General features: G+C 44.1%; 1 protein-coding gene across 19 annotated transcripts in view; it reads left to right on the plus strand.

Annotated features, from left to right (window-relative positions):
• GNG7 (G protein subunit gamma 7) overlaps positions 1–15,944 on the plus strand; it is a 128,830-nt gene that overhangs the window by 50,692 nt on the left and 62,194 nt on the right. For 7 of the 19 annotated variants that reach the window (XM_077841856.1, XM_077841855.1, XM_077841857.1 and 4 more), the window contains one exon: positions 2,600–2,726. The exons of 11 other annotated variants lie outside the window; for them this stretch is intronic. The gene's annotated coding sequence lies outside the window, so the exon portion shown is untranslated. Of the gene's footprint in view, positions 1–2,599; positions 2,727–4,106; positions 4,169–15,944 lie in introns of those variants that run through there. One more of the 19 variants, XM_077841861.1, reaches the window with a different exon arrangement.

Genomic DNA, 15,944 nt, shown 5'->3' on the forward strand with positions numbered 1-15,944 from the left:
ATGCTGGAAGGGTACCGAATTCCAGTGATAAGGGTGTTTGTATTACACTGTTGGACTCTGTATGGGAAATCCATGCAGTGCATTTATTTGTACGTGGGAATGTTTTCAAAGCTGGCATTTTTCTGGTGGGATCATTGCCTTCTAGAACCTCCCAGAAGTGACGCCGTCCATCAGTCTATCCTTTTAATATGTGCAGGCCATCTACTCACCTCTTCAAATGAGTTTACACCTTTCTGTTTTCACTAGCTTTGGAAAATGGCCCTTCTTTCCCACAGGAAGGTGCTAAATTTGACAGTTCTCTTTTCACTGTAGCCGTTTCCCAGCCCCTTACCATCATGAACTTTGCATCTGGAAAATGCATTAATGGGAAAGGGTTTACCCCCAGACTAAAACTAGCATAACCCTTGGCTAAAAGGGCCACTTCCAATCTATGTTGTAAACAATCGTCTTTGCAGATTTTGGCTTCGTGTAGCACTTCAGTAGTGGGGTATCTTTAAAATGGTTACCAGTGTGCAGTGTAGACGTACTCTTCTTTTGGCAGTGTGTAGAGTACGTACACTAAACCGCCCCTCTTCCCCTCCACCCCTCCCCAGAAAAGGTGTGTGTATATAGCAGTGTAGACACTGAGGTGCTGCTTTGGTGACTAGAGTAAGGACATTCCTAAACCTTGTGGGGATGTACCTCCGTATGGACCACACTCTGCCAAGCAGTGCCTCCCCCCTGCAGTGTAGCATCGTGCTGCAGGGGTCTTTCCCTGCCACAGAGGAAGATTCCAGCAGTGGGGAAAGACTGGCAGCGGGAAAGGTTACATACTGCAGTGTGGAACAACCAGGTTTTCGCTATGGCATGCAGCTACAGGTATCCTACACCCTGTTGTCAGCGGTATGCAGTGTAGACATAGAGTAAAAGACCTTCTCCATGGCCTTGTCTACACCACTTTTGAGGGAAATTGCCCATCATTGTGCCCCCACTGCTGCAGTTCCAGTAGCAATGACTAGGGAGGCCTTAAGCAGCCACCAGCATTTAACCACCATACTCGCCAGAACTCTTCTGAGCGGGGTTAAATGATGTGCTGGTTATGAACACCTGTGCCTTGGCTATGCTGTCACTCCTGACATGCCTTCTGCCAGTGGGGGGGTTGTAACAATGGGAGACTTCAACAAAGAAGTTTAGCATACAATTCTAGAGATCAGGCAGCTAGCAAAGTTGTGATGCAAGAGATTTTATGCGCAGAACTTCTGAAGGAGCAACACTTTCTACAGTGAGTCTTGAGCTAGCACTCTTCCTTTAATGTGAAGCAACAAACTTTTGCTGCAATGTAAACATTTGGCCAGCGTGGCTTATTTTGTGAATGAGACACACAAGATTTGACGTGTGCCAAAACATCTGAGTGTAAACCATGAGTCTCCTGGACTCTAAGAATGAATTCCAGGGGTGGAGCCTAATGTCACCACCGGTGGTGAAATTAATTTCTTTTACACCACCTACCGTAACACTCTATGGACTGAAAATACATTCAATGTTTTGTTTGAGGGGGAGCAAGTGTCTCCTCACAGTTCTTGCCTGGCTTCTGTTTTAGTTGCCTTTATGGAACATCCTTTCAGGGGAAGAGGATGCATAATTCAGAGAAAATATGGATTCTTTTTGTTAATCTCTGTGCTGTTAATTTGGCCTGTTGGGGTGGAGGGAAGAGAGTGTGTGTGTGTGTGGGGGGAGGGGTTGCCAATTTCAATCATAGATACAACCATCTTGAGGAAGTATGGTTAACTGGCAAACCCTGATGCGATGTACATATATGAACAGGTGTTGAGCAGTCTAAAATTCCAGTGGTCTAGGAAGTGCAGTTGTGCAGGACTCGCCAGCGTGATCACATGGCAAGCATTCTTAGAGAATGGGAGATGTACAGTACAGAACGAATATTGCTCAGTACACACAAACCTTCTGAAACAGAAGATAAACTTCTTATCTAGACATTTAGAGGCACATAGGCTCCTTACATCTGTCAGGCTAGCTATTGTTACCCTGAATGTGCCAATCGGGCCCTCCTGGTAAGACCAGCCCCACAGAGCAGAACCTCTATGGCTATGAATTTGTGATTAGCCATTTGGGACGTACAGAAAAATAGAATTGTCTAACCCTTTCTCCTCCCTCTTTTTGGTAGTTAAGTGACACCGTTAATACACTCAGTCATAATACCGATGCTCACTGTGCTGTCACTCCCTAATTCTGGCTTATGCCCTCTCTTTTCAAGGTGCGGGTGTACAGAGCTGGGCTGGAGGAGCACACACAGATAGGCTTCTCAGGCAGTGGAGTGGAATTCTCTGGCAAGCTTGGGAATTGAAGACGAAATGCTGCCTGTCCTTATGATAGCTGAGAATATGCCACAACTGTCTTGTTCCACTGTGTAATTATCTTTGCTGTCAGTTTTTCCTAATCAAAGCAAATTTTACCGTTTGAACTTCGGCCAGTTGCTTCTGGCTTTAAAATTGGATCCAATGCTAATAGTTAGTTTCCTTTCAGGTATTAGAGTATCCCTTCACCATGCTTTGGTCCACTGTGTTTAAAAGAAATAAGCTTACTGTTCGGTCTTTCCCACTAGGTAATGCCAGCAGCCTCTTCTCAGTACTCATAAAGTATGACATCTGTTCTCCAGAAATGCACTACTTGAGCTTTGCTTTCCACTGATGTCCCCTTTGTGCTGTCTAGTTCTTTCCTTTAACAAGGAGGTAAGAAATTTAACAAGTAATAGAACTAATAAGGTTTGTGCATGATACAGTTCAGCTAATGTTGTTATCTTTGTTTTAACCCTCATCCCTCTCTTCCTTTGTTACCTTGTTCTTAGTTTGGAATTACATTGTAAAGGTTCTTTTCAGGGCTTCACTTCTGTTGGAGTGGTATTGCTCTGAGCATGCTTTGTCTTAATACTTCAGTTGGCAGTTGAATGGGCAGAGGATACCCAGGGATAGAGCTAATCAAGCACAGTAGTCATCCCCCCCCTTTTTAAACTTTTTTTCCTCCAGCTATTTCAGTAGCTAAATTAACATGTTGACAGCACTAAAATGCTAAGTTCATGCTTATAAGATTCTGCTGCTGCTGGTCCCCATTCTCTGAAGAGTACACACCTGAGCAAAACTTGTAGCACTGAGCATCTCTGTGATTTTCAGACTGTCTTAATGCAAAAGAAGCCCATTGAATTTTTTTTTAGCCTGTGGCTTGTAAATAAATAAGCCACAAAGCTCTGTTTGTTGGAAAGATTATCCCTGTCCAGACCCAGAGCCTTGCAATAGTTTGTCTCCTGTCGCTCTTTCCTTTTGGTTCCTCTCCATAACCTTGGGTGCCTTCACCGTGTCTAGTGTCCTTCCAGCGACATTATGTGGTTATTTTCTAGACTGGGGTGTGGTTTTTTTTGGGTTTTTTTTTTTTTTTTGCATTCAGCATTGCTCTTGGGTCTTTGGGGGTGGAAAATCCTTCGGGTTTTCAAAAAGATGTTCAAGTCTATTCCCATCAGTGGTAACTCTGGGAACTGCAGGTACAAAAGTATTAATGGCAAACAAATATAGTACATGTGCAGTCCCAAGTGGAGCAAAAATATTCGGCATCACAGCCACTGCTGAACAGTTCAGAGCCAGGCCTGTATACATTGGCTGCTGTTCTCAGCTTAGCACCAACAAATAAAGCAAATGGATGGGCTTCCAAGAAGGGCATGAGAAATGGCTTTCTGCTGTGGCCTGTTGCTTTTGCTGCTGACAAATGAAGTGCTAAGCATGTGACATCTGGATAACCATAGTCTGTCCTGTGCCAGTGTGTTCACATCTGCTCACAACCCAGTGGGTGTGAGGGAGAATAAACAAAATTCTTATTTCAACAAGGGCAGGTGCTGTTTTTGCCTTTTAATCAGCCTGAATGTAAGTTAGTTACACTAGTTCTGGTGGCAAGTTCCGAACTTAAGTGCAGCTTTTCTTCTAGTACTGCAAAAAGGCGCAGCTGATGTGTGTCCTCGCTTCCTGAAGGACTCTGAAGGCAGCTTTCCAGGAACCCAGATAGAGCGTGATGTTTGTTATATGCTCTCCAAACGTTGCCCTACTGTCTGCAGATTGGCATGCAAGAAATAGAACTACAGTGTACTGCTGAATGGTCAACTACAAACTAACTTACCTAAAATTTACAGGTCAGGCCTATTGAGGAAGGGGAGAAAATCATTTGCATTTGATTGCATGTTTTGGCACTGGTGTACCAGAAAGTACAAGGTTCTTTTCTGGTACTTGTATGAGTGGGGTGGCAAGGGGGTGGGGGGAAGAGAAGAATTCCGATCATTTTGGGTAGGCAGAAGTGGTGCATGATCACCTTTTGGCTTTCCCAATACTGTGCTATGTGCTTTCACTTAAATCAGCCAAACAGATTCAAGGCTGCAAAGTTTTGCTTCTAGGTTTTTAATATGAGGAGCTAGTGGATCATTAAGGCTGAGCAGCAGTAAGGGACTAGATAAAGCATTTTTTTTTTCTTGTTCATATAGATGGGCTTGCCTTCATAAATCCAGTCACTGTCTATGCAACAAGACAAGTCCATAGGGTATATTTTGGGAGCAGACTGCTGACCTAATCTGAACACACCTTTGTGTTTCTCAGGCTTGGAGCCAAACTAGCACCTTCCACATAAGGCAGGAGTCAGCTGGAAAGTTGCTTAGCACAGCCCCTTGTTGGGGTAGGCAAGAGTGGCTAATGACACCCAACACCTCATTTGTTTGTTTCTGGTAACGAGTTCCCCACATTGTTAGCAGGGCCATAAATTCACAGAGGAGCTCAATTTACCAAAATCATGGAGTTATTTTGTAACAGAGAGAGAGATTTATTCTCCTGCTAGAGGCTGCAAAGAGAAATATGCATTAATGTAAGCTCATCGAGGCTGGGATCATCTGTTGCTCTTTGTTAGACTTAGCACACTGGGGTCCCAATCCTGATGGGGTCTCTAGTTGTTCCCACAATCCAAGTGATAAAGTTTATAATTAGTCTGCTGCTGGGTTTTTTAAGTTTATCCATTTACACTAAGTTAAAGTCTCAGCTGTGCACACTTTCAAACAAGCAGTTAAGTTTCTGGATTTACAGCCCATCTCTCCAGTTAATTGCATGGATGAAAATTGTCCTGACCTTGGTTGGTCTGTCACAAAACTGCAAATCGGCTGTGGACTTCTTTGCATTCCTCTCTGCTGTGGGAGCTACAAAGGTCCTAGGGAGACTGTTTTCAGAGTAGCAGCCGGGTTAGTCTGTATTCGCAAAAAGAAAAGGAGTACTTGTGGCACCTTAGAGACTAACAAATTTATTTGAGCATAAGCTTTCGTGAGCTACAGCTCACTTCTTCGGATACAAAGCATAGTCCAGTCCTTTATACGCTGCAAGCGCGAACTGGGTTTTATCTCTGTCCAGAGCAGTGGTTCTCAACCCGTGGGCTGCATGCGGCCTAGTAAGCGCACAGCATGCTTTTGCATGTCTTCCATGCTCCTTGCTACCTTTTTGTTGTTAAGTTTTTGCCCCTTCCCTCATAGAACTCTTCTTTCAGGTATACTCATTGCAACCCCCAATCAGAATAAATGTTTTAAAACTGCCAGGGCTAAATAAACTAGTATTCGCAGACTTAGTGAAGTAACTTCCTGCAGTGATGCTATATGTGATCCTTCTTCACTAATCTGTGTATAAGATTTTTTTTTGACTATTTCATGAGTAGTGTTAATGCTATACAAAATATGGCTTTGCTGTAGAAGCAAAGCTTGTTGGGTTAGCAGTTGCTCATTGTGAACTGCCTGGCTATACTACAGCCCTACTCACAGCGTTGTGTGCCTGCAAAGGAAGACTTCCGTTCTGTCCTTGGTCAGAACACAGTCTGCTCTGCAGCTGTCTCTCTTCTGTACCAAAATAGACACGTTGTACTTCTCATTCAAAGTGGGTCACACTGTCTGTCTGATTTACTAGAGGGACTCAAACACTCACAGCTCTGGAACATCTCTGGTCAAAAAGAGACAGATCTATAAACCACATTAAAAACTGCCTGCACTGTATTGTCCAGAAGCTTAGAGAGGTGGCAGCTTCATTAAGAATCTGAATGTGTAAACACAGCTTGTGGCTGACTTTAATCATGCTAGTAGCCCCATTGAGCAAAATTACATGTGTGCTTAAGTGTTTGTGGGATTAAGCGGTAGGGTTGCTTCCAACTTAATTAAGAGCCACTTTTAAACTGTTTTTAAGAATATGCACGCAATGGCTTTGCACAGACTTAATCTATTTTTGTAAACAGATGTTTGCTAAATTGGTGCAAATTGTATAGACACAACCTGCTACATTATTCTAGCTAGAAACTTGGACTCCCCATTGCACCTTATACAGTAACAATATTGGACTTTTGTAAGGTACAAATAACACCCCTTGTTCCACCACACACAGGACAAAGTCAGCCCAGTAAGTGTTAGATTAGAAGGCTAATTTTCTGTTACTAGGTCAAGCTTTCAACCTACTGACTCCTCAAAATTGGATGAAAGCCTTTTTTTTTTGGTGAGTGTTCTACTTTTCTTAGCTGTTCTGTTTTTACTAGCTGTTCTGTTACGAATAAGTGACTTTTCCTTCCCCTGGAAAAAATCCGGTGGAGCAGTGTTGAGTAGGCTATTTAATATTGCTTAGGAGAAAAAAAAGGAAAAGAGAAGAATTTAAATCTTACTTTTTCTGTTCACAATAACTACATGGGCTGAGCTGACAAGAACACAATTTAATGTCAAAGGTATTTCACAGCTTGCATTGCTGATGACCTTTAATTTTTGCTGGTGCTGCTTTAATGCACAGGAGTTTAGGAGTTAATCTGGAACAACTAGAAATTGATGTTTATGTGAAGATTAAAGCCAGTGACATTTACCAGACACTTACTGGAGAAGCTGATTGGGAGTCGATGGAGGTTTGGTTTGGTTTTTGAGCTGCCTCTTTGTTCTGTGGGGTTGCTAATATTCCCAAATGCAGTATGCTTTTATCAGTGGCATCTGTGGTGCACAGCCTCTGACTCATGTGCTCTTTGAGTGAGAATGACACAAGGAGAGCAAAGACAAACAACTCCCTTGGCTCAATGAGCACTCTACAGAGGGGGAAGGAGACAGTGGTCATCTTGGAAGGACCTTTTTAGCAGTACTCTTAATAATTACCACCCTGAAGTGGAGGAATTGTTTTTTCACTCGTTTAGATTCTGCAGCCTGTGTGGTAGGGGACGGGAGTTGATGGAAAACCCTATGGGGTTGAGGTCCCACTTAGTAGAGGCTGGTAGTTTGCAGAGGAGGAATTGATTGGAAATTGGCCCAGGGACCTTTCTTTGAAAGTTTGTGAAGCATCACATGTTCTTTTCAGCACCCTCTGAAATGTTCTTAGTGTAACTGAGGTTCTCCTGTGTGCTCTGTGTCCTTACTTGGCTGATTCTCTCAGCTCAGAATTTTAATGTACCACACTGTAGCAAGCAGCACATCAAACGATTCAGCCCACAGACCATTCCTATTCTTCCAGCAGAGGTACTGATAGAAAGGGGAATACCCCTTTGGCACCAAACTACTTCAGTCAGTGGCACCAGGTCAGGTATAAATAGAAGATACAGATTGCTGATCTCTTAGATACGTTACTTCTGTTAAGAGGCTATAGAGAGTCTCTGCTTCCCAGCCCAATACATCAAAGATTGTCAATCAATTTATTAGCTGAAATTCCTGCAATGCACCTGCCCTGTGCAGTGCCTGTGTATTTTAACAGCATTTTAGTTGCCGGATATCAAGTCAGATTCCATAGCAGTGCTATGGCTGGAGGGCTGTATTTCTCAGCTGTGACGCCTTAAGTGCAAGTGTCCTTTCTTTAAGTTGCTAGGACCTGGAGGCAGCTTTTCCATTATTAGGGTGAAGAGGCTTGCACTGGGCAAATGAGCCGCTAAATTACCTTTCAGGTGTATCAGTCCCACCACCCTGCAGTTGAGCTCTGTCTGTTCCAAAGATCAAACTAAAATCAGACCTTTTTGATGTCTGATATCCGAAGGGTGTTAAACCTCGCCTAGAAAATCTAAGCAAGGCTGGACATACTTCTCAGATATGACAAGTTTTGAAGTGTGGGGGTTCTTGAACCACACATCTTAATTACTTGCCTGGTGTCCTCCTTTAAGTGAGATATATGATATTTTTACTCAAATATATTAATGTGTGGAATATGCAAAATTTAATTCTGCTGATTCTAATCATGGCTTTACATCCTTGCAATTTGGTTACCCAGTCCTTTTGGTTAAATGTCTCTTCTTCTCCCATCACTTATCATGGTATGGGCGCTCGGAACACCTGACAGCAAAGGCCTGGAGCTGGTGATCTTGACATGTTTATGCTCTTGATGCATTGGAAATCTTCCAAAACATTCAGTTTGGTCTTAAATTGATCTTCTGTTCTACACACTGTGGCATAAATCTGAGACACTCTTCATACCTGTTGAGCAGAGGATTGTTGTTTAGCCTCTGCCAGAAAGTATAATGGCGGTTTGCCTTCTACTTTGAGTGGTAAACACACCAGTATGAGTCCTTAACGGACCCACACTGATGTTCCTCCATTGATGTCATGTATGTAGAGCTCTACAGATTTACATCAGCTGAGGGTCTGGTGCATTGATCTTCGAGCTGTGATCTTTCAAAACAGAACACTGTGGAGCCGAAGTTTTCACTTTGGGAGAAAATTTTTATAGCCAACTTCCACATTGTGGAAATGTGGCCATGTTAAATACAACAGCATTCACAAATGCTGTTCTGCTTTCAGGTAGCTTTTATATTTGGGGGCTAGGAAGAATGGGACAACTTGGAAACAAGTTTTTTAATGCTATGATCTGAGATCTTGGCAAGATAACAGTATGTTACAAAGTCCCAATGCAGTGACTAATTATCCATGAATAAGATTTTATCACTTTGATCATCTCTGCACAGAAATTTTTTATCCAGTCTTCCACCATTGCACTAGCATTTTAATACTGCTCAGATTCCAGACAAATGGTAGAGAATTGCTGAAAATTCTCTGCAGACAGCCACTTTCCAGGTGAGTTCTTGTTGCCAAAGGAGTACAGTGAGTCTGCTGCAACAGTCTATAGTTAGGCACGTGGAGAGTACATCTTTGCCCCTACAGGAACCCATTGTGTTAAATAGCACTTAGGTGGCCAACTTTTGAAACTTAAAAGCCTCCAGAAGAGAATGGGGGACAGATAGGGGAGTTTCCATATTGATTCATATTCTGAGCTGAAGTTGAGTATCTAACAGCCTTGTTGCATGTGGGTGGGGAATAAAGCACCAGAAGGGGGTCTATAGTATGTTTCTGGGAAAGTGAAATATTAATTCTGGTGTTTGCTTAAGGGAGATTTACCCACAGGTGACCCTTCTAGGAATAGATAGCATGAAATCAAGCTATTCAGTTTCACTTTTGAAGATGTTGAATTTCAGTCTCTCTTTAGAATAGCTTTCTTTTATGAATTGTGGACTTTAATAGAAAGTCTTCTCTAGTCTTCGCAAAAAGAAAAGGAGTACTTGTGGCACCTTAGAGACTAACCAATTTATTTGAGCATGAGCTTTCGTGAGCTACAGCTCACTTGAAGTGAGCTGTAGCTCACGAAAGCTCATGCTCAAATAAATTGGTTAGTCTCTAAGGTGCCACAAGTACTCCTTTTCTTTTTGCGAATACAGACTAACACGGCTGTTACTCTGAAACTTCTCTAGTCTTGTGGCTGAATATCACGCTGAGCAAGTGAAAACTTCTTTGGAATGTTGAATTCAAGAAATGCATGATGATATGGCTGTTAAACTTAAAAGCCACTAATGTGAAATTAGTTAATACTAGGACTCATAGGAGTTAAGAATATACAAGCATTTGTGTGACTTCAGCAGAAGTGAAAACGGGGATTAAGTCTTTACAGTTGAATTGGATTTTCCAATCCATAAACCTGTTTTAGTGTCCATTTGGCTTCTATCCTAAGGCTTTGGGATATGAGAAATGTTCTCAAACCTTGTACCACTTTTCAGTGTCTTTGTTCCTCTGCTTCTGTAGAAGTAAGCAAGATAGTGACCAGTTTAATGTGCCTTAAAAAGGCCCAAGTTTTAAACCTGGGAGGGTGGGGTGAAGGTGGATTTGAAATTTAACTTTGACTAGTCTAATGGTCTGTCTTCACTGCAAAGTTAACCTGAATTATAATTCTGGAGTCCTGTCCTAACACACACACATTCTTCACTCAAGTGGTGCTGCTATTAACTCGTGTTGGCTGGCCCATCAGGAGGCTTGGACTAAAAGCTTGAGTTAGCACAAGTCAGCTGCTAACATGACCACTCTGCAGTGTGGACGCAGGCCAGCTCTACTTGAGTGCTGCTAGTTCTCCAGTTCCTTCCAACAATTTCCCCTCTGTGCCCAGAATGTTCACAGTTTATCCCATAATTCACTGGGAAAGATAATTCATAGAGGGGCTCAGTTTACCACAGTGCAAAGAACCACTGGATATGCCCTTAGAAGTCTTGGCACCCACACATGAGTGGAAATCACTCCAGGAAGGACACTGCAGCCCGAGTGCTGTTCATGGTGTGGGTGCTCTCACTTGAGCTAGGCTAACTCAACTTGAGTTCCTTCTCTTAACTCCAGTTAGCTACACTCTGCCATGAAGACATATCCTAACACATGTTTAAGTCATAGAGTTTAAGGCCAGAAGGGACCACCAGCTCATTGTCTAGTGGGCTGTGCTATATTGGAGGTCAAACGCCAGCCACTACCACACAACACCCAACAGCCAGAATCAGGCCAAACTATTACCAACCTCGGGAGACTAAACCAGACAATCCTCATCTAGAGAAAGCTGTCACTAACATGTTATCTCACGTTCATATCCTAGTCTAGACAAGGCCTTAGTGTTAACTAGAATCCCAGGGCAGCATTCTTTCCCCGCCCATATTCTGTACTAACTCCAGCATGGGACTATTTAGAAAAGCTGGACAAGCACAAGTCCGTGGGGCCGGACGTGCTGCATCGGAGAGTGCTAAAGGAGTTGGCGGATGTGATTGCAGAACCATTGGCCATTATCGTTGAAAACTCATGGCGATCGGGGGAGGTCCTGGACGACTGGAAAAAGGCTAATGTAGTGCCCATCTTTAAAAAAGGGAAGGAGGATGATCCTGGGAACTACAGGCCAGTCACCCTCACCTCAGTCCCTGGAAAAATCATGGAGCAGGTCCTCAAGGAATCCATTCTGAAGCACTTAGAGGAGAGGAAAGTGATCAGGAACAGTCAGCATGGATTCACCAAGGGCAAGTCATGCCTGACTAATCTAATTGCCTTCTATGACGAGATAACTGGCTCTGTGGATGAGGGGAAAGCAGTGGATATGTTGTTCCTTGACTTTAGCAAAGCTTTTGACATGGTCTCCCACAGTATCTTGCCAGTAAGTTAAAGTAGTATGGGCTGGATGAATGGACTATAAGGTGGATAGAAAGTTGGCTAGATTGTCGGGCTAAACGGGTAGTGATCAATGACTCCATGTCTAGTTGGCAGCCGGTATCAAGTGGAGTGCCCCAAGGATCGGTCCTTGGGCTGGTTTTGTTCAATATCTTCATAAATGATATGGAGGATGGCATGGATTGCATCCTCAGCAAGGATGCAGATGACACTAAACTGGGAGGAGAGGTAGATACGCTGGAGGGTAGGGATAGGATACAGAGGGCCCTAGACAAATTAGAGGATTGGGCCAAAAGAAATCTGATGAGGTTCAACAAGGACAAGTACAGAGTCCTGCACTTAGGACGGAAGAATCCCATGCACCGCTACAGACTAGGGACCGAATGGCTCAGCAGCAGTTCTGCAGAAAAGGAGCTAGGGGTGACAGTGAAAGAGAAGCTGGATATGAGTCAACAGTGTGCTCTTCTTGCTAAGAAGGCCAATGGCATTTTGGGATGTATAAGTAGGGGCATTGCCAGTAGATCGAGGGACGTGATCGTTCCCCTCTATTTGACATTGGTGAGGCCTCATCTGGAGTACTGTATCCAGTTTTGGGTCCCACACTACAAGAAGGATGTGGGAAAATTGGAAAGAGTCCAGCGGAGGGCAACAAAAAGGATTAGGGGACTGGAACACATGACTTATGAGGAGAGGCTGACGGAAGCGGGATTGTTTAGTCTGCGAAGAGAAGAATGAGGGGGGATTTGATAGCTGCTTTCAACTACCTGAAAGGGGGGTTCCAAAGAGGATGGATCTAGACTGTTCTCAGTGGTAGCAGATGACAGAATGAGGAGTAATGGTCTCAAGTTGCAGTGCGGGAGGTTTAGTTTGGATATTAGGAAAAACTTTTTCACTAGGAGGGTGGTGAAACACTGGAATGCGTTACCTAGAGAGGTGGTGGAATCTCCTTCCTTAGATATTTTTAAGGTCAGGCTTGACAAAGCCCTGGCTGGGATGATTTAGTTGGGGATTGGTCCTGCTTTGAGCAGGGGGTTGGACTAGATGACCTCCTGAGGTCCCTTCCAACCCTGATATTCTATGATTCTATGACCTTAACATTGACAAACCATGCGCATGTCGTTAGCAACTCCTGCAAAGTTTCAGCTTTTAAGTGGCTTAGTACATTTTTATGTGCTAAAGATAGGCTTGGTGCGCCTGTGTATTGGCACTTTGTTTAAAAAGGGCTGAGTGCCTAGTCCTTTTGACACCATGCACACTGAACAGCACCGTGTTTATCTGGCTTGGAGGTGAGGGACTAGAGGCCTGAGAAACAGGATGTGCATGTTTCATTCCTCTGCCATTGACTTTCATGAGGCCTTGAGTAACTGGCCTCAGTTTTACCCCTTTGTGAAACAGTGATAATACCTAACCCAATGATGATACAAGGCTTGATTAAAGCATTGTATATTAGACACTTTGCATTGAGTAGCACCTTAGCCCCAAGCATTCTGAAGGCTTTAAAAAAAAAAATCTGTCTGTATAAATGCACATCTGAGCCTGCCACAATCTGAGTGTTAATTTCTTACCATTCACCAACAGTAGTCCTTTAATTGGAAAAAAAATCTGAAAACAAAGGGAAGGCAGATTTGACTCTGGTTTTTTTTCCACCTTTAACAGTTACTATGGCCACCCTTTGTGTCAATTTTATTTTTACATGCTGGGGAATGGTTCAGTGGAATGTTCCATTTATTTTAATGGACTGCAGTTGTCAAAGGAATGTGGAACACACTAAGGAAAACAAAGTTGTTGGAGCAGTGAACTCTGCTTCACTTTAGCAGCTCCAGCTATGAAGTGGCATAATTTTTTTTTCCCTACAGTAATTTCATAAGAATAAGAATGACAATAGTGGGTTCAACCAACGGGCCATGTAGTCTAGTATCCTGTTTTCTGACAGTGGCCTGTGCCAGATGCTTCAGAGGGAAGAAACAGAACAGGGCAATTATCGAGTGATCCATTCTCTTATCGCCCAATCCCAGCTTCTGGCAGTTAGAGGTTTAGGGACCCAGAACATGAGATTGAGTCCCTGACCATCTTGGCTAATAGCTATTGATGGACCTATCCTCTGAACTTATTGAATTATTTTTTGAACCCAGTTATACTTTTGGCCTTTACAGCATCCCTTGGCAATGAGTTCCATGGGTTGACACTGCATTGTGTTAAGAAGGGCTTCCTTACGTTTGTTTTAAACCTGCTGCCTGTTAATTTCATTGTGTGACCCCTGGTTCTTGTGGTATGTGAAGGGGTAAATAACACGTCCTTATTCATTTTCTCCTCACCAGTCATGATTTTATTGACCTCTGTAAAAGTTATTCCCCCCCCTCCCCCATCTCTTTTTTCCAAGATGTACAGGCCCAGTCTTTTCAATCTCTCCTCATACGGAGGCTGTTCCATTCCCCTCATCATTTTTGTTGCTCTTTGCTGTACTTTTTCCAATTCTAATATGCCCTTTTTTGAGATTGGGTGACCAGAACTGCAAGCAGTATTCAAGGTGTGCGTGTACCATGGATTTGCATAGTGGTGCTATATTTTCTGTCGTTATCTATCCCTTTCCTAATGGCTCCTAACATGATTAGCTTTTTTGACTGCTGCTGTAAATTGAGCAGATGTTTTCAGAGAACTATTCACAGTAACACCAGATCTTTGTGTGTGTGTAGTGGGGATTATGTTTTCCAGTGTGCATTTCTTTGCACTTATCCACATTGAATTTCATCTGCCATTTTGCTGCCCAGTCACCCAGTTTTGTGAGATCCGTTTGTAACTCTTTATAGTCAGCTTTGGCCTTAACTAGCTTGAATAATTTTGCATCATCTGCAAACATTGCCACCTCACTGTTTATCTCCTTTTTTAGATAATTTATGAATATGTTGAACTACACTGGTCCCAGTATAGATCCTTGGGAGATGCCATTATTTATCTTTCCATTGTGAAAACTGACCATTTATTCCTACCCATTGTTTCCTGTCTTTTAACCCGTTTCTGATCTATGAGAGGACCTTCCCTCTTGTCCCATGGCTGCTCGCTCCCTTAATTAAATGTCTGGACTCTAACATGCTGTGTGGCAGGGGTGGGCAAACTATGGCCTGCAGCCTAGATCTGGCCCCTCAGGGTTTTGGATCTGGCCTGCAGGATTGCCCCCAGTAGTGCTGCGGATCCCGCACTGCTCTCAGAAGTGGCCGGCACCGCGGCCCGGGTGGGCAGAGGGCTCTGTGCTTTGCCCTTGCCTCCAGGCACCACCCCCCGCAGCTCCCATTGGCTGGGAATGGGTAACTGCAGCCAATGGGAGCTTCAGGGGAGGTACCTGGAGGTGTGGCAAGGGCAGCGCGCGGAGCCCTGTGGCTCCCCACCCCACCACACCAGGGCTGTGCAGAGATGTGGTTCTGGCCGCTTCCCAGAGCAGGATGGGGGCAGGCAGGCAGGGAGCCTGCCCTGGCCCCGGTGAGTGCCGCTGCCACCCCAGAGCCGCTTTAGGTAAGCGGTGCCAGGCTGGATCCCAAACCCCTCCTGCACCCCACTCCCCAACTCCCTGCCCTAAGCCCCCTGCCTGCACCTCGCACCCCAATCCCCTGCCTTGAGCTCTCTGCCGCACTCCGCATCCCTCCTGCATCCCAACCTCCTTCCCTGAGCCCCATCATACACCCCTCACCCCTCCTCTGCCCCAATCCCTTGCCCTAAGCCCATTCCTGCACACCTCACTCCCTCCCGCACCCCAACCCCCTACCCTGGCCTTGCATACAATTTCCCCACCCAGATGTGGCCCTTGGCCCAAAAAGGTTGCCTGCCCCTGTTGTAGACCATTTGGAAGCCCAGAGCTTCATGCAGTGCTTGGTTTTGCTTGGATGATTTTTGGCAACGGTGTGAGGAGATCTTCAGCTTCTATCAGATTTTTTTTTAGCTTTGATTCACTCTGCCAGCAAGTGTATCATATAAAGCTGAGTGTTTAGTCTTGCAGCAGAATATCTTTACTGCTGGTCTGCAGTTCTGAGCCACGGAGGTGTGGGTTTAAATATGCATCTTATTTTACTGTTGCAGTACAGGTCCTAAATTTCCCCCAATTTTAGTTGGCATCAGATGTTGACTTGTTTTTGGTGAGGAGTACAGAAGCATTCTTCTGTTCTCAGTGATGATTCACTTCTTGCAGGTTTAAAGTACGCCCCATTTGAAGTGAGATACCTACCTCTAAAGTGACTTTTAAATAACTTTTTGTTTTTGTTTAATCTGCTGAGTTTGGGAGAGGGTGCCTGGGTCTAGTTCTGATTTTAGAGGGAGTGTGTGTATGGGGGGGGGGGGCATTGACAGGGTCCCCCCAGTAAAACCAAACCTGGACTCAGCTGTCCATTGCTACATTTCAGTGACTCAGTTTAGTTGTAAATCACTGCTGCTGCATGGTTTGCCATGAACTCCCCGTTGAAGCCTCCTCTGCCCTATGTTTTTTCTGTTAAATCATGTT

The sequence above is a fragment of the Eretmochelys imbricata genome, chromosome 25, assembly GCF_965152235.1.
Source record: "Eretmochelys imbricata isolate rEreImb1 chromosome 25, rEreImb1.hap1, whole genome shotgun sequence".
Taxonomy (NCBI): Eukaryota; Metazoa; Chordata; order Testudines; family Cheloniidae; genus Eretmochelys; species Eretmochelys imbricata.